Source organism: Pan troglodytes, chromosome 5 (genome assembly GCF_028858775.2).
Source record: "Pan troglodytes isolate AG18354 chromosome 5, NHGRI_mPanTro3-v2.0_pri, whole genome shotgun sequence".
In the NCBI taxonomy this organism is placed as follows: Eukaryota; Metazoa; Chordata; class Mammalia; order Primates; family Hominidae; genus Pan; species Pan troglodytes.
The window spans coordinates 134,485,937-134,505,588 of record NC_072403.2 but is presented as its reverse complement, the minus strand read 5'-3'; the positions used below and the strand labels follow the sequence as shown (position 1 = coordinate 134,505,588).

Sequence of the window (19,652 nt, the reverse complement as noted above, 5' to 3'; positions counted from 1 at the left end):
TTTAATAAACACCTGTTCTGTATCATGAACCTTAGTAGACACCTTGCATTTTAGTCCACTTAATCATTGCAATTAGTCTATCACAGAGTGGACCTTTTGCAAAGCTTAAAGATAGTGAGATGCATCCCTAAGATCACATAGCTAATAAGTCCCAGAGCTGGGATTCAAATTCAGCTCTGTTCAACTCTAAAGCCCACAATTAATCCACTACACATCATGGTGCCTCACAATATTCTTGGACTTTTGACCTGGATTTTATATATATTTTCTCCTCTATATGATTTTTCTCTTATGATTAAATGACCATTCCTTGATACTTAATATTTTGCTTTATATCTCAAAGCTCTAAGAAATATGAATGTTTTTGGAGAATTGACTCAAAAGCAGTTCTTAGACGTGTTCATTACCTCTAAGTTTTCTTTTAAGTTTTAAGGATTTCCTCTTCCTTTATATCTTATATCAAAGACAATATATCTTCACATCTTATACTGGAGAGAAACAAGAGTGCTAATATGCCCCCTGAATTTATGTTTCATGTTCATAAGATGTGATGGATATAAAGAAGCTTGATCAAAAAGGTTTCCTGCGATGGACTATGGCCCAAAGAATAAAATAAGCAAAACTTGTTACCTAAATGATTTTGTAATATTCAATCTCTTGCATTCTTTCATCATACCATTATAACTTACAAACATGTTTGCTTTGGATTTTGATTAAGTTGCCCTCCTGAAATAATTTGGTACTTACAATATATTGTCATGTTTGAGAACATGGATTCTGAAGACAGACTTAATGATTATAAATCTTTACTGTGTACACTTGGCCAAGTTACTTAAACTTTCTGGAACAGTCCAGACTTCCCTATAAGTAAAAATATCTATAATAATAGTATTTACCACATAGAGTTGTTAGGAGGTTTAAATGACATACTGAATTCTTGTCACAAAGAATAATGCCTGGCACATATTGTGTTTAATATGTTTTAGATTTATTAATACTCTTACACAAGAAAGATAAACAGATTGCTCCTGCCAATGAAATATATGATAGAAACAGTAAAAAAAAAAATCACCCTTAAAAGTAGCTTTAAGTATATCTTAGAAAAAAACTTAATTGTTCTATTACTATTTAGGTAATACCTTAGAAATAACTTGAATTGAATGATCTTCAACATATTTGTGTATATGTATGCGTGTAAAGTGTCTGTATATGTATGCGTGTAAAGTGTCTGGGTGCAAGGCTTGAGGGAAATTTTCAAGTTTTAAAGTATTTTTTTAATAATGTAGATCCTACAGAGAGTACAGATCTCAAAGCCAACAAAGAGGCTTCCCTTTTGTATACAGAACAGAGCCATGCCTCCTCACCCTTTGAATCAGTCGGCAAACAGTTACAGCCCAAGGCCAGAAGTACTGAATAAAAAAGTGGTGGGAGGGAAAGAGCTGGCAACATTATTTCTCACATCTGACAAGGCACATTTCTCTACTCCACATTTTAGCCTTTGATGCAACTGTGCATTACTTCAACATACTGATGATGTTATGTCTTGATCTTTAAAATATGTGCCTGGATCTTAAGAAGAACCCATTGCTCAACACTGGCAGAACTCAGCCTTCCTTACAAGAGCTAATTAGTTTCAACTTTTTGTCAACTCTCCTAAAGAGTAATTTATATGCTGTGTTAACTATTAAAAATAAAATAAGATGTGGTCCTCGTGAATTGTTATTTTCTGACCTTTCTACACAGAAAGAACATTCAAAGAATATCTCAAATATTAGTGGCAAATTCTTTTATCGATATTAAATCAAATACTCTGACATTCAGGCCCACATGACCAAAGTGAGAATTTGCTTGGCGGGTTTTCTCAAACATAAATGTTTGCTCTGGCTTAATAATGCTAATTGGAAAGTTACGTATTCCATGCAGCATAAAAAATTACTTTGCATTGACCCAGAAAACTCACCTTGCAAATAAGCCTCAAGAAGAAAGAAACTAAAATCAAAGTATTTGAAATGAGAACTCTAGCTGCCAGAACTACCTGCCTTGCCCCAAGTTCATGATCAATAATTCCATAAATCACTTGCACGTTCAGAGAACATAAGTTATCTTCTCTGATTCTAAGGTCAAATACTTACTAAGAACCCTCATGCCTGTGGGGATGTTTGGCACCCTGCCAGACTGTACTACTTCTCCGGTGGGGGTGAGCCCCCACTACTGCAAAATGCCATGGGGGATGAAGCACCACTAGAGCATTGGTTGCTCAGCAACAACCCCTTATGACTGATCCATGGGGACTGCTAAGCAACAGGGCTGCGTCTGACCTAGCTGTTCCCAGTGCACCCCCAGCTCACTGTCTCTCAAGAGGGCCAGGTTAACAAGGGGTCAGGGGCCCTAAGTGACTGGTTACATAATCTATACACACACTTTTCGGAATGTTCTCCAATGATAGCTAAATAAAAATCAGAGCAGAGCTAGTTCCTACCTAAAGGATACCCTTGAATGTATCCTTCATTTAAACTCTATCCTTGAATCTTTGGAGTAGCTGTCAGAAAAACTAAAGCATCAGAACTAAAATCTTTGGCAAAAATAGTCTAAGTATTTACAAAAAAAAATGAAGAAGGCTGTTCCTTTTAAATTATGACTTTGAAAGTTTCCATAATTTTATAGAATTTTGCTATTTACCGAGTTTGTGCTAACACAAAAAAATGGGGAAAAACATAATTTAAGAGTTAAATCACATGATTCTTATGGCAAACTTATTCCTAAAATATTTTAACACATAACTCGTGTTTAAGTACAGCAATTTCTAGGAAGGGCCTTCAATTATCTACAGTTAAACCCACACTTTATATCTTTAGTCTTGACTTCTCCTTAGTTCCACACACCCTAACTCAAATTCAACAAATCTAAATTAGTCATGCTTCTTTAATCCATATGTGACTTACTTCTTAGAAGGCAACCACCGAGTCAATCCATCTAAAAATTTACCCACTCAGAACTTGAGTCCAGCCCTCCCCGTATTTCCTCTAATATCCTTTACTTCTCTGTAATGGAGGAAGAGACATGTGCTCTGAGGGACATGGGCTTTCAGCCAGTACACCACTGTACAAATAAGATTCCATTTTTCCTGTAATTTGAAACGTTCAATCAAGTCCAAGCTATTTAGCATAATAGGCAAAACACTTGTAAATCTATTTCCTATCAAATTTCCAGCTACATCTCCTGTCACTGTCCCTTAGTGTGCACATTCTATTATGTTGAATTAACTCTAGTTCTCTAAACATATGCTGCACTTTGAGTCTCTTTGCTCTTCCTAGAACACTTTCCCCTTTACCTGGCAAACTAGTGGTTATCTTTCAAGATCTAACAATAGCATCACCTCTACAGAGAAACCATTCCTGATATTAGATTACTTATAACCACCTCTGGACATGTCTATACTTGATTCATACTCCTATGGTGGCTTTTATCACATCGTGTTTGCAGTTATTTACCTATCCAACACTAATCCTGTGCTCTTGAAGGGCTAGAACCTTGTTCGGTTCAACCTGATCTCCTCAGACCTGGCATATTACTTAGCATCAAGGAGGTATTTATACTATAATTTATTAAGATTAGGGAACGGTACTCCTAGGCAAAATTGTAAAATAAATAAGGATTGGGCATCTCTCTTTTTAATCTCATTAATCCCCCCAGAAGCCATTAACCTATAATATCAGAGACAGGTAGTAAAGTAATTAACCAAAAACTAAAAAAGTAAATCTCCTGACCTCTAAGCTGGTCTTCTTCCTCCTAAACTGTGATGAGTCATTGTAGGGTAAATAAGCCAATATCCCGCAGTGATCTAATCCATCTGGTAGTAGGTTAAAATGACCAGATTGCTTGTACTCCTTTTATTATAATCATAATAACAAGAAACTCAAGGGAACGACATGGTCAGGTAAGTAAATCACCAAAAGGTGGTCTGGATCTGGTCTCAGGGAAGATAACTTTTCATTCAGATAAGCAAATCTTGAAGTAGTTTATGCAGAAATCTTTGGTGCAACTAAAATAGGGAAAATAATATAAAACGAAACATTTAGAGCTAAACAAAAATCAAAAAAAGGTATTTCAATTTTTAAAAATCCTAATTAAAAATTTACAAAACATCATTTACTCAACATCTGCCTCCCTCAACATACTAATTAAAAAATTAAATAGGAACACGAGCAAACAAGGCACAAAAATCCATGAATGCAGCAGCCAGGCATAGTGTCACAAAGCCACTCAACCTCTTACCTCACCACCTCAGGAGCTAGACATGTATAACCACTTTCATGCCTTGTGTGGAACTTCTTGATTCTACACAGATGCTTATGCAACAATATTCTCAAATACTTTGATACTAGCAGTAAACGATTGTCTAAGTTGAACCAAGCAACACAAATTCTGATCAATGGAAAGCTGAATTATTAGCCTATCTGTGTTAAGAAACCAAGAGTGAATTCTTAGTCTATAATGAGCTTTTCAGCTCTATATACTTCTGAGTCTGTGCTTCTTTAACTAGGTTCTCTTCTGAATACATTTGGGAATTCCAAAAAACACACACGACCACATGGTAAGTGAGAGGTCAGGATATTGGATGTACATAGGAAGGCACCAGATTTAGGACAGAAGAAGGATGGGAGAAGATGACTGTACGCCAATTACTAGAGTGTTCGGAACAGGAGGAGTTTGTTCAGGTGCTAAACCCTCAGCATTGATGATAGAAATGAGAAATGGTAGAGGATGGTATAGCCAGAGTGCTCAAAGGAGCGGGAGTGAGTATAAGAGGGTGGACAAATATTGTACAGGTGGCATATGGGGGCATGAAGGGAATGTGCCCCCCTCTACTACTCTGAGATTATAAAATTGAAAATAATAAACAGTCTCCAATAGAAAGGGCTTAAGGAGAAGTAAGATACCCAGGGGAGAGTCAAGCTTCAGGGCTAAGGGAAAAGGTGGAAGTTAATAATATAGATTAATTTATTTTTATTGAACAGTTGTTCCAGGTAGCATGATGGAATGGTTTTGAAGGAAGAATACAAAGGAGACATTGAGTCAAGGGGGAGGTAGCAAAACATATAACAAAGTTTCAACACAAAGAGAAAAAAATGAGCAGGTGAATGATAAAATCAGAGACTTGAAGCATTTGAAAATTAGCTGTTTTTCAGGACCAACAAAATTATATGTTCCAAAACTGGTAATGTGGTAATTTAGGAAAGCTGGATGCTATGATAAGGGTTATAGAAATTTTTTTCCTTCTAGGGCTCAGGTTGTGAGTGGCAGATGTGGATGAAGGGGGAGCAGTCAAAGAGCCTGCAGTCATGTCTGCATTCTAACGCATTCTAACGGTGGGACAGCTATGAGAAAGGTAGGTTCCAAGGCAGGTGCGGGGGTGAGAAGGCACAGGATGCTATTCAAATCAATGGGGAGGGAATCCATTATAGGACAAATAGCTATAAAAAAAAAAGGCTAGCCATTAAATAATAATAAAATAAGGTAAGATCCCCACTTTATTTCTTACTAAAATAACTGCCAATGGATTAAAATTTTAAATAGAAACAAAAGATGTAAAAAGTACTAAAAGCAAATGTAGGTGAATACTTTTACAAGTGGGAAAGGCCATCTTAAACTTCACAAACTATGTGAGAATAGATTGATAACTTTGACATCCTTAAAAAATTAAGTATCCTACAAAGCAGTGCACCCTAAATCATTAATGGTAAAAAGAAAACATTTAAAATTTGTAAAACAGACATACAAAAGGTTGATATATTTATCAATAAAAAGCTCTTGCAAACAGATTGAAAAAATAGGCAAAGAATATAAAATAACAATTCATAAAAATAACTAACTAAAAATATTCTGCCTCACTACCAATCAAAGAAATACAAATGTAGCTATATTTTCCCACTGATTTCTAAATTTCAAATTTTTGAAACTGTATTAGTATGTTAGTAAAAGTATTATTTTGAATGTAAACTGCACAGGCTTTCTGAAGATATTTTGTAAAATATATCAAAACTCTTTAAAAATTAACATCCTCTGATGCAGCAATTCTATGTCTAGAAATTTATTCAAAGGAATTAATCAAATAGGTGTATATGATGTATCAAAATTATGAACAGAGTTATCTACTATGCTATTGTTTATAAAACTGAATTTGGTAACTTTCTGTAGAGTCACCAGAAAATTAGTTAATGGAGCCATTAAAAAACTGTAATTTATACTAAGATGATTTATTAAGTGGGAAACAGGGAATATGATATGATAATTTTTTGTTTTTTAAAAAAGTTATGTATATACAAAGAATAATTTTATAGTGATTACTTCTAGTTAGTGGACAAATCAAATATAAATAGACCTTTTTTTTCTTAAAACTATTCTGAAATTTCTGATTTTCATTGCAACGTATATTATCTCTAAAACATTATTTAAAAATGTTAAAGGTTAGGACTTGGTAGTATTTTAAGTGGAAAACATTACTTGCCCAGAAAGTAACATGTGGAATAATTCATTATTATGTAATGATAAAGGGTTGACAAAGAGATGAGACTGAAAGAAAGAAAAAGATGTTTGAGGGTATTTTCATGTCTGTGATTCTTGGTGAAGAATTTATAACAGTAAGCACATACTGCCCTTGAAAAAGTTGAATTCTACATTTAAATACTGCTAATAGCTAAAGTAATGAATTTTAATCATTTGGGCATGTTTCTCTTTTATTTTGTTTTCTCATTTCTGAGTTAAATCAATTATTACCACAGGGTGCAGTGAAATTAGAATGTAGCCTTTCAGCAAACTAGAAAGTGTTTCCTATCCTTATGATCTGAAATTTTATCTAACCAAAAAACTGTTTCATAGGATACTATACATTCTTTTAAGAAATGTTATTTTCTTTAATTTTCTGTTTCTACTCATTTTTACACTGGCAATAGTAATTTTAAGAGGAAGAAATGTAGGATACAAACTGTACACCATTGTTACATTAATGTAAAAAACATCCTTACAAATGTACAAAAACTGGAAGATACCCCATATTAAAACAATTATGGATGCATGTGAGAATTAAAATAAAAAAATCTTGATGTACTTAATAAAGTAAATCTTTTTAACAGTCCTTATGTAAAATAATTCTAGATATACTTAGACATAACCTAAACTGTTGTCATCAAACTTAATTTGTATTTCAGATGAGTCATATTAAAACAAAAACCTACAAAAAGAAAACAAATCAACTGACAATTAAGACCAATAATGTTATTGAAAGAAAATATGAAAAGTTTTCATCAAGTTGGGATAAATTAAAATACTTTTTTAAAGAGTTGGTAAAAATAAATATCTATGAGTAAAAACAATGCTTTGTTTCCTCCAGTGTCTCATTGAATACTGAAAGGTTTATTTTTCCTTTCAAAGCATTCAAACCTAGAACCCAAAATATGAATTTCTCAGAGTTGAAACAAACTATGCTGGGTTTTACTTGAAGCTTAATATTCTTTGGCAAAAGTCCACAAGCATCTCAGGGAGCTCACCCAGATCTACCGCGCCAGAAAAGTATTCCTCACTTCCCCTAAAAACTTTCTCCACCACTCCCTGAGGGAAATAAATAAAAATGGCTCCCCTCAACCCCCTATTCCCACATGGTTGAATCCATAAGGGATAAATAAATGAAAAACCTGAAATGACCTGTTTGATTTCAGAGGTGTAGAACTTTGACCACATTAGGTAGTGCATACGGTAGATGCAATACCCATTAACCTGTTGCCTCTTTGCAGCCATATTTACAAGTGATATTGAGAATGAGACCTGAGTGTGTGCTCAGCCAGTGGCTAAGAAGGTCCAATATAAGTGAGTTAGCTGGGCATTTTTACTGAGCTCAAATTAGAAGGGTAGAAAGGCTGTAGATTTAAGAAATAAGCATCAATCAAACTTGGCTTTTAATCTCAGCTCTGCCACCTTCTATTAAATGACTTTGAATAGATACTCTCTTTGCCTACTCGTCTTAAAAAATAGAGCAGTAACACTGACTTCACAGATTGGAGAATAAATGAAATTAGTGAAAATGTGCTACAAATTACTATTTATTGATCAATCCACCAGACTCCAACCCTAGGGGTCTGGCAGATTGCTCAATAAACAGTAGTTTCCTTTCTCTTAGCATAACAGTTATTTCCATAGAAAGAAAAAATAACTACTCACCCTTAAAAACATCTCAAGCTTCTACTACAGATTGAAAACATTGTATGTTCAAGGCCTCCACTTTTGTCCTTAGCCCAATCCCCTTTATTGGAAAGCAGCTCCATAAATTATCTTTTCTTTACTTAACAGCCTCTCCCACACTAACGACTCCTAAAGACAGGACAAAGGCTTTCCTTTAAATACTAAACAAAAATTAATTGGACACTGTGTCGTGATTCCCTGCATACCCAACTTTCTCCTCCATCTTTCACCTATAATCCTGGGAGGACTACTGGACACTAGCTGATCCTATCTCCTTACTTTCCATTTCCTTCTCAAGCAGCACAATCTGGCTTCAACCTTCCAATCATAAAGCCATTACTCTTGCTTTCTACTTGTCAAAACAAAAGTCCCTTCAACCCTTCTCCTATTATGTGCTCTTATGTCTATGACTTGTTGATCATGCCACACATTTTGAAGCTCTACATACCTTTGTCGCTATGACAATGCCCTTTCCAGCTTCTCCTCTTGGTCTCTGACTGGAACTCATTTCCCAGGATTCATTTTTCTCCCATTTTCCTTCTGATTCCACGTGCTTCCCATAGGAGATCTCATCATTATATTTACCTACTGCATGCCAATGTCAACTCAATCTGCATCTTCTGAGCTTGTTATACAACAGCTTCTTGGATATCTTCACCCCAATGTATCTTTTACTCACACCCACTGTATTAGTTTGATAGAGCTGCTCTAACAGATTACCACAAACTGAGTGACTTAACACAACAGAAATTTATTTTCACACAGTTCAGAATGGCAGCAATCCAATCAACTGTCAGTAGAGTTGGTTCATTTTTGTGGAATCAGAGGGGAAATCTGTTTTATGCCTCTCTCTTAGCTTCTAGTGGTTGCCAGCAAACCTTGGCATCCCTTGGTTTACAGTTTCATAACTTCAATCTCCCCCAGCATTGTCATGTTATCTACCCTCTGTGTGTCTTTCTCTTTGTGTCTCTTGCCTCTTCTTATAAGGAAATCAGTCATATTGGGTTAAGAGCCCACCTTACTCAAGTATGACCTCATCCTAACTAATTGCATATGTAGTGATCCTACTTCCAAATAAGGTCACATTCTGAGATTCTAGGAAGGATGTGAATTTTGGGGAGACACTATCCAACTCAGTACACCCATGAAGTCGCCCCATTCTTAAATCTGCATGTTTGTAAATTGTGCCAGCTCTCACTTCAAGCCAAGAATCTGAGAGGCACTCTTCATTCTCGTGTCTTCTTAACTTCATATCACAACTACCATCAAACTCAATTATTTTCATCTCCTAATATTTCTAGAATCTGAATACTTTTCCTCATCCCTAATTCTGCTGCCCTGACTCATTCAGCATCTCTTGCTTGGCCTACTACAGCAGTCCTTCCAGCAGCCTTCAGATGAAACCTCCTCAGGATTACAACAGTATATACATATGCACAGCTTCATGGCATGTTAGAAAGACATATTTAAAATTTTTTTTTCTTTTCACTACTGTGAAAAGTTCTGCTACTTCACTACAATACACAGAATTATTATAGACACCCTTCTTCAAGGATGATGGAACTGAAAAGAAGAGTGGTTTCTGTGAAGTCCTGGCGTTTATAAATTTTGGCTTGATAGACTTTTTGCAAACCCTTGGAGTGTAACAAAATCCACCATACCTATAATCTGGCTTTTCATTAGATTTCAAGGCCTTTTTGGGAAAAGTGAGAAAAGTAGGGCTTATTTCAGCATTTTAAAATTTAATATTATACCTGGCTCCAGAAGCTCCATGGTAGAGGTATTTATTTTCATTTTAAAATATAAAATAAACTAATGTAATACACTAATGTAATTGCATGAGTTGTAAGCCCTCTTTACACACACAGGCACATACACACACACACACACTGATTTTAAGATTTTATGATTTTAAGAATTTTAAGAATGGTGTTTTCTTCTTCTGAGATGTATTAGCTCAATCCATAAAATTTAATCTAGATATAAATTATTTTGTGACCATTAAAATATAAGCATACTTGAGAAGACTACCTAATTATTTCCTGTCTTCCATGGTTTTATTCCTGAAGCTATCACACTGGACTTCAGTTCTCCCTTTACTTTATCCAAAAAAAAAAAGAAAGCCTACAGTTTACTTACTCCCACACCCCCACAGGGATAAGAATACTTTCAACAGCATAGCCAATAAGAGTGCTTAGAAGAAAGCAGAGACTGCAGGAAGGGAGAGTCTGGGAGGTACAGGAAGGCAACCAGCTCCATTCATATTGTCTGTAGATGCTTCTGTTGCTGCTTCTTCAATTACATTAAAACTATCTTGGCTGCAGACCACATTGTCTTAAAGAATCTCCATTTCCTTGGCCCTCTTTCCAATCTGAGAAATCCTACTTCTAACAGATCCAGGATTCTAGGTGAGAATACCTCTTCCCGTTCAGGAAATTATGCAAATCTAGATTGTTTTATTTTTATCTAAACATCTCTGAACTCTCTTCTCCAACCAAGCACCCAACTCTTGGGCAATGTCACATTTTTACAACTAGGAGTGACTGAAGAACACAAATCCACTCTGCTCTGGGCACATAATACTGCTATTTGCCACTTGACAGCTAGAATAAAAAGTGTACCTCAGTTCAGTAAAAAGTAGCATATCCATTTGATTTCTCAAAATCAACTGTAATTCTTTTTTTTTTTTTTTGATGGAGTCTCACTCTGTCACCAGGCTGGAGTGCAGTGGCGCGATCTCAGCTCACTGCAACCTCCACCTCCTGGGTTCAAGCAATTCTCCTACCTCAGCCTCCCAAATAGCTGGGACTACAGGTGTGCACCACCACACCCAGCTAATTTTTGTATTTTTAGAGAGACAGGGTTTCACCATGTTGGCCAGGATGGTCTCTACCTCTTGACCTTGTGATCCGCCCACCTCAGCCTCCCAAAGTGCTGGGATTACAGGCATGAGCCACCATGCAGGGCCAAAACCAGTTGTACTTCTAATAAAAATAAAAAATAGTAACCGTCTTTGATTTTATGGGGATGTTCAAGTGCTTAACCTAGATTATTTCCAGGTAATGTCACTACCTGGTAATGACTTTTTAAAAGTACATATAACATATGAAAATGTCTGAAACTAACAGGATTTAGAGGAACATGTACTAATGGGGGAAGTTTTAAAACAGGAAAACCAGAGCCCTGGCCTAATATGTGATTTTTGTATATGTAAATCACTTACTCTTGGGCCTTAGATCCCTAAATCTACTAATAGAATATGCTTAATTATTATTTAAAATAATTATATGGAATCATGATTAACAATGCTTACCACAAGACGTATAGTTCACAAGACGTATAGTTTATTTTTGATGTTGAGGAAAGAATAATTTTGTTTTTTCTAACAATTAAAATTTTGCATTGAAGAAATGGAAAACCACCGAATTTATTGTCCAGCCATTCAGAGCTGGCTAAGTCTCAACACTTAAAATACAATTTTCAAACTGCATGCTTTCTCATTTTCAATTGACATTAATGAAAATTTAGTCTTGATTAAGCCTGATTCATGCTCATTTAGCATTAAAAAACATTAGGCAAGAAATATCTCATTTCTGAGAAATATTGCGACATTTTTTTCAAAAGTGTTTGCTGTACCTCAGCTCTAAATTTGAAGAGAAGCAATGGTTCCTCTCCCAAGCCTCTCTCTATATACATATAACATCATATATGATCCAGTAAGAAACATTTATTTTTCCAGAATTTTTTAAATTTTTATATATATAACTTCTACAAAAATTACTCTATAGTGTTCTTTAAAAGTTAGACACAAGTTTGTCATACAACCCACCAATTTCACTGTTAAGCATCTACCCAAGAGAAATGAAAACGGGTACTCACAAACACTTGAATGCAAATGTTCTCAGCAGCATGATTCATAATATTCCCATATTGGAAACAACCCAAATATCCATCCACTAGTAAACTGACAAAATGTGGTATATCCATACAATGGAAAACTATTCAGCAATAAGAAATGAAATACTGATACATGCCACAACATAGCTGAACCCCAAAAACATTATGCTAAGTAAGAGAAGCCATAAACAAAAGACCATATAGTATATCATTCCATTTATATAAAATGTTCAGAAAAGGCAAATCTATAGAGACTGAAAGTAGATTAATGGTTGCCTGGGAATGGGAGTGGGAACAAAGACATAATGGACATAAGGAATCTTACCAAGTGAGTAAACTGTTCTAAAACCAGATATGGTAATGGTTTTACAACTTTTAGAAAATTAACAAATTTTCTAAAACTCACTGAAATATAATTTTTAAATATTATTCACCCTTAAAGGGTGAACTTTATAATATATAAATTATATCTCGATAAAGTTGTAAAAAAAATGCTGTAATGCAAACTGCATAAGAATTTAAATAATTGTAAGAACTGTGAGGAAAATTAAATTGATCTATCATTGATCTAAACAATATGTTTGCAATCGAGTAAAAAGGAGGAAAAACTCTTTAACAAAAATGAAATTTGACACATTTTAAAATATTCTGCATAATGTGGTCCATTAGTTTTTGATATTTTATTGAAGAAAGTTGCGGTAAAGATAAGATTGAGAAGTCCATTACTAAAAACGTTTTCCAAAAGATTTCCTTTCCAAAGCTATACTTTCCTTCAAAATCGAATCTTTTGAACTTCCAAAACACCTTTTTAGCAAATGATCTCTTGAGATAGTGTCACTAGGGGGGCATTGACCAGCACCCGGCACACTAACAGGAAACAAGGTTTATAAACTGCTGATTTAACCAACCTTGATCCATAACCTACCGCATTTTCCGTGAGCATTATGGTCATCAGTTCTCATTTTAATAATCCAAATGCTGAGCTTTCTAAATATTAAATCCCAGGAGGATTTTTTTTTGAATGTGTGGCAATGTCAGTAAGAAGGAAGGCATCTTGTGAAGAGATAAAGTGGACGGATGAATTTTGAAATCTATCTGTACACGAAGAGAAATGCAATACTCGCAATATTTCTAATTCAATACCTTTCAGTATGCAAACCACTGATAAAAGAGTTTTTTTTTAATTTTTTTTCTAGATGAACGTTTAAGTGGTCATTCGCCTCAAATCTCCACTTTCCAGTCCTGCACAGACTCCAGCTAACAACACTACCACCTGCAGGGTGTTTTGTTTTGTTTGTTGTTTGTTTTAGTGCTTCCCACATGCCTAGTTCACGCATGCACTTTTCTAAAGGACCCGAGTTCCGTTGGCTGCGTTCCCCGGGGAGCTCTACGAAGACCGGTCTGACCTGGCCCTCTCAGCTCCCTTGGAAGGGACCTGCTGCAAGGCAGGGTCATTTGGCTCCGGAATGCACCTTCAGGAATTTCCCCAAGGGGCTAGCATCAGCACCAACCGGAACACAGGCCCTCCGCTCCCTCAGCCCCGCGACCACCTGGCACTCGTGTCCCTCCCCGCGGCCTGCCGGGGTCCTAGGAGCACGGAAAATCCAATAGCTACGGGCGACCCTTGAGTTTACTCGGTCTACCCACCTCCATATTTTATCCAAAGAATGGACGGAGGCCACTGAGGTGAGGTGACTTGGCTAAAGCCATACAGCCGGACGCTGGCCGAGCGGGTTAGTACTCGGGTCTCTGCTAACCCCGCGGCCGCTCGTGACTACCCGGGGCTTGGTAAGCACCGCCCAGGGGAAAGACTTGGCATTGCTGGCGCGAGAGCCGAAGGACTCAGCGACTTGTGACAGGAGGTCATCAATGGCCACCTGCAGGGCAGAGTGGGCAAAAGGCAGGTGACAGACCTCCTACGTCACGCCTGTTGGCGTGAGCGTCCTTTTCACTCTCTAAGTACCCTGACTTGTGAGTTAAACGATGGGTCGGGTCGCCCAAGCGAAAGAGGCATCTGCTTCGAACTCCCCCCATATTTGTGCCAGCAGGGCAGAAAATAGGAAAGTTGCACTTACCACATCTTCCCTGGGTCAGTCTTCCCCGACTTCCCAAGTCCCACTCCTCCCTCCTCGCATAGGGACACCCACTCACGCGCCCGCTCCACCAGGTACGTACCAGCCGCGCGCAGCTGCCTGCCCTGCCGGTGCCCTGGCGCTCGCGCTCGCCCAGCGCTCTGCGGCCCGGAGCTGCGACTCCGGCTCTAGCTCGCTGCCGCCTCTACAGTCCACCGGGATGCGGCCGCGTCTGAGCTACTGGGCTGGGGCGCAGCCAGGCGGTGGCAGCTACTCGGGGGCGGAGGGAGCGGCCGCCGCGTCCCGCCCCCAGGCTACGAGCGCGGCTCCCCAGGCGGTGTCCCGCTCTCCGTGCAAACCGGGCCACCGCAGCACTCCCCGGGGCACGTGCCACGGTAGCTTTTTTCTGCTGGCAGCCTGGGGCGAGCTCTTTTATCCTACTTGTGCGTTAACCACCAACTAATTATCGGTGATCGTCACACAACCCGCGTCCTCCCCGCCCGCCACTCCCAGTTCCCTTGGGCGATGATGAGGTTCTGCTAAGATTTCTGTGACGTGACTGCGGGAATTTCAATTCCCTTCCTGCTTTCCGACGTCGCATCGTGTTTTCTGTCCCTCCGGTTGTACGCGCCCTGAGCAGGGTTTGTGCTCCAGGTGTCATTAAGGTTGCCCTTTGATCTAATGTTGGCTGTTTGGAGAAGGTAGGAAGGTACACAGGCTTATCTACGCCCCGAATCTGGGTCTTCGAGTTTGTTAACAGATTATTTTAACAGATTAGGAAGCAATATGCAATGGAAACAACTTTTTGTGCAATAAAAGCAGAAAATAATGTATATCAAGTTTCACTTTCAGGTTCTCACTAAGAAAAATAAAGTTGTTACTACTAAGGTCTCACTGTGCTTTTTAAAAGCCATATTACATGGACGACGATACTGCTGATAAAATTAATTTATCTGCTTCCTGAGAAAGTGGTTTCTCACTGAAGTCTTAAAATTTCCTCTGGTCTCCTGAAACTCTTAATTAGTACTCAAAGTCTTCTCTTATCTCTAGTCTTTACTAATTTGCTCATTCATACTATGCTCTGACTTGCCACCCAAAGCCTATGACACCTGCCAATGACCACTTCCAAATTCCCTTTTTAGGCAAAAGCCTAAATATGGAAATATGAAAATATAATCAGACTAATATTTTATTCCGTGTGTGCTAATGGTAGTACAATCAAGTTCTTTAAATTATTCAATATTCATACCTCCACAATATAGTAATAATTTTCTCTATTTTCAGATAGTAAACTGAGGTTCAGCAAGGTTAGATACTTTGAACAAGGCTAAATAGCTGAGAAGATTCCAAATCAGTTTTGAACTTAGGTCTTTCTGCCTTCAGGATTGATTGACTTCCTTAAATTATACTCTGCTAATAAAGCTTGTGATTTTTCTGAATTGTGATGTAGGCACATTTTGTTTTGTATTAGGTTAGTGCAAAAGTAATTGCAAAAAAGTACTGGCAAAAACTGCAGTAGCTTCTGCACCCGCCTAATAAAAATATAGTTACTTGTGTGGTTACACAAGCATTAATCAAAGAGACTGAGAGTTATTTATATCATTAGTGTAACTTTAAAACTTATTATCTGGCATACTGCTAAGGCCTGTTATTATTCTATTATATAATAACATATATTTTTATTATCTAGGGCAAATTATTCTAAGGTTTATTTATTTTAGAGGTACTATGACACAGAGTGATACTAAAATGTTTGAACTTATGAATTATGGTATCATGATTGGATTTTTATGATCCTGCAAGTGTATTTCCTATACTTGAAAATTTTGCTTTGTAAAATCTGTATTTTGGGATCAATGTGAGAAAACCACTAGACCTCACTGCTAAGCTTTTAACCTACATATGAAATCATCAGAACCACTGGAATGTATGGCCCATGAAGGCCATATCCTCAACACCTAGAATAGTACCTTCACAAAGTAGGTACTCTACAGGCCGTTTTGAAATGAATAAGTATTAACCTTGTTTCCACACTTAAGACCAAATAATGACTTATAAGAACACTATTTATAGAATGCTTTTGTCTATTTAGATTTAAGATTTTTGATGGCCTCTCATTTCTACTAGGAAAGTAAGGAGAAGATGCGGAAAGGTTTGCAGTAGCTGCTTTTGCAAATGCTAGACACGACCTGACCATAAGTGCAAGGAGGAGTTTTTGAGTCCAAGAATTGGTGGTAGCAGTAATTCCACACAATCATGTGAATTGTGAATTTGTGTCAAATATATGCCTTTAAATGCAGAAAGTTTAATCCAACTTTGGGATTGTGCCAAGTGACGTGATGAAAAGACAAGGAGCAAGCTTGGATACTATTTTTAAGACAGGGTTTTAAGGTTAACAAGAATAAATAGGAAAATAAGTGAGGACAAAGAGGGGAGAAGAAGGAAGAGTCCAAGAACTACAAATCCACATCAAATGAGAGAGATAAGTTGTAGTCAGGAAATGGGATCATTTTCTTTGAAGTTTTAGAAGTACAAAGATAGGCAGTTTATGGAAGAGCTAAGGGTGGGGTTGGCTGACGTAGAACGAAGATCAAGACATTAGGGACTAAGGTATTGAAGAAACTATATGGACATTGAAGCCACCAACAGTAATACCAGAATAAAAAAAGGAGTGAGTTTGATAACAAACACTTCCGTGAATGTAGTGGACTGATCCAGAACTGAGAGGATGACTATGCAAAGTTGGGGCAGAAGGTGCATATCCAGGGAGGAAAAACGTAAGTGGATCAAGGACTGGTAAAAGAGACAATTAAGACTTCAGAAGTAATACTGGGGAGCTACAAGGATCCCAACACTGCCCCTGTGACCCTAGAATGTGAAATAATGAACACTCTATATCAAAGGGACATCTAGGGGAAATAATTCTTAGAAGAAAGCTTATTTCCACTTAAGGCCAGAAAATGGAGAAAGCATTGTGTCAATAGTTTATGAGGTTGGTGGTATTTTTCAATATTAAATGAGGATTCTCCAAGGTCAGAGTAGTTAAGAGGTGGGAGGTAGGGCTGGCTTCATGGGTCTATGACCTGTTCAGTTGAGCAGGGATCTACGTGTTGTTTGTTTTTGAGACAGAGTCTGACTCTCTCACCCAGGCTGGAGTGCAGTGGCCCAATCTCGGCTCACTCCAGACTTGGCCCCCCAGGCTCAAGCAATCTTCCCACCTTAGCCTCCAGAGTAGCTGAGACTACGGGCACACATCACCACACCTGGCTAACTTTTGTGGGTTTTTTTTTTTTTTTTTTTTTGTAGAGACGGGGTTTTGCTATGTTGGCCAGGCTGGCCTCGAACTCCTTGGCTCAAGCGATCCACCCGTCTTGGCCTTCCACAGTGTTTGGATTTCAGGCATAAGCCACATGCCTTGCTCAGGATCTACTTTTAAGAAGGCCCTGTGCAATGTTTAATGCTCTCCTGTCCCTGCCTTGAAATATTTTATTTTATTTTATTTTATTTATTTATTTATTTATTATTATTTTTTTTTACCAAGGGGACTTGCATTTTCATCTTTCATTGAGCCCAGCAAATTATGTAACCAATGCTGTGTGGAAGAAAGTAGAAATTCTTGCATGGGTGAAGCAAGAATCAGTATTTACCTTCTAGGGATTAAAGTTTGGGAAAGACTAAATGCAGAAGTTTGTATTTTGAGGGAAGACCAAGAGATGCAGGGAGAAGGATGTGGCTGCAAGGTTTCAAGTGAGATCTAGTTTTCACATCTCTTTAGGGCCAGGCTGGCTGACACCTGGGCAGAAGAAGTGGACAGTAGTTACCATCATCACACTCCATGTTTTTATATGCTGATGGGTTAGTTTTTTTAGGGTTGCCATTAAAAATTACCACAAATTTGGTGACCTACACCAGAAGGAATTTATTCTCTCACAATTCTGGAAGCCAGAAGTCTGAAGTCAAAGTGTTGGCAGGGTATCACTTCCTGTAAAGACTCAGGGGAGAACCCTCTTTTGTCTCTTCTAGCTTTTTTTTTTTTTTTTTTTTTTTTTTTTTTGAGACAGAGTCTCGCTCTGTCACCCAGGCTGGAGTGCAATGGCGCGATCTCTGCTCATTGCAACCTCTGCCTCCTGGGTTCGAGCGATTCTCCTGCCTCAGCCTCCCAAGTAGCATGCCACCACACCCTGCTAATTTTTGCATTTTTGCAGAGACGGGGTTTCACCATGTTAGCCAGGCTCGTCTTGGACTCCTGACCTCAGGTGATCCGCCTGCCTCAGCCTCCCAAAGTGCTGGGATTACAGGTGTGGGCCACCATGCCCAGCCCTCTTCTAGCTTTTAATGGCCACAGGCAATCCTTGATTGTCTTTAGCTTATAGCTACATAACTCCAATCTCTGCATCCATTTTCACATCTTCCCTATGTTTCTTCTCTACTGTTGGCATTGGTATTCCCCTCTTCTTATAAGGACATTTGTCATTGGATTTTGCATCCACCCAGTTCATCCAGGATGATCTCCCCTGGAGATCCTTACTTTAATTGCATCTTCGAAGATCCTTTTTCCAAGTAAAGTCAAATTCACAGGTACCAGAGGTTAGGTCATGGACATATCTTTTTAGAGACCACCATTCAGTCCACTGTAGCCAAGTCTATGGAGGCCAGAGGAATAGCAAGGCTGGATGACACTGGCATGATAGCTCTTCAGGTCTATTTGGCAAAGATAACTACAATAATATGAACCTTATCAGTGTTTCTAAAGCTTTCAAACTGTGATATTTAATACATATGAAAATCAGAAGATTAGAGCTGCCCAGAGTCTTTACACCCCTGAGAGTAGCTATCTGCCTTGGGGACAAAAACCACTGAGAAGTCATGTACCTGGGACAGTGAGAAGTGTGGTTACAAAGAACTGAGGAAGTTGGCTTCTCCACTCCTCCTCTTGGAGGGGAGGGGAGGATTCGCCCACTCTCCATTCCAGAGGACATGTGTGGTTCCTTGGTATTAAGGGAGAGTCTACAGGATGACCATATCTCACCCTTTCCTAAAAATATAAGATTCAGAAGGGCTAGAGTAGTGACCTTGTTCACCTGTGGGAGAGGCTGGGCTAGTTTCTCAAGCCGTACCTTGTAAAGGAAAATTTTTTAAATCCTTAGAGAGGGAAGAAGGAAATGTCGAAATCAGTGCTACCTTTTCCTCCAGCTGACAGACACTCTGAGAAATATTCAAGTAGCTGCCAGAAACAAATGGAACTCTCTTTAAAAAGCATAACTCTCTGGCTTTTTCTTCTTTCTGCTCCAGGACAGGAACCATAAATTCCATCAAAGACCAGAAACTATAAGTTCCACCAAAGCTTCCATCCATTATTTGCAGAGTGATGATGTGAGAGAATTCCAAATTGTGGCAGGGGCAGCAGCATAACTAAGCCGAGGTTTGGAACAGATTACAGGAGCATCC

General features: G+C 38.2%; 1 protein-coding gene across 13 annotated transcripts in view; it reads right to left on the bottom strand.

The window, feature by feature from the left end:
• The window catches only part of PKIB (cAMP-dependent protein kinase inhibitor beta), a 256,176-nt gene that overhangs the window by 103,829 nt on the left and 132,695 nt on the right, over nt 1-19,652 (bottom strand). For 2 of the 13 annotated variants that reach the window (XM_063813411.1, XM_063813413.1), the window contains exon 1: nt 14,308-14,438. The exons of 8 other annotated variants lie outside the window; for them this stretch is intronic. The gene's annotated coding sequence lies outside the window, so the exon portion shown is untranslated. Of the gene's footprint in view, nt 1-1,960; nt 2,249-14,307; nt 14,439-19,652 lie in introns of those variants that run through there. 3 more of the 13 variants (XM_016956246.4, XM_063813406.1, XM_054686228.2) reach the window with 2 other exon arrangements.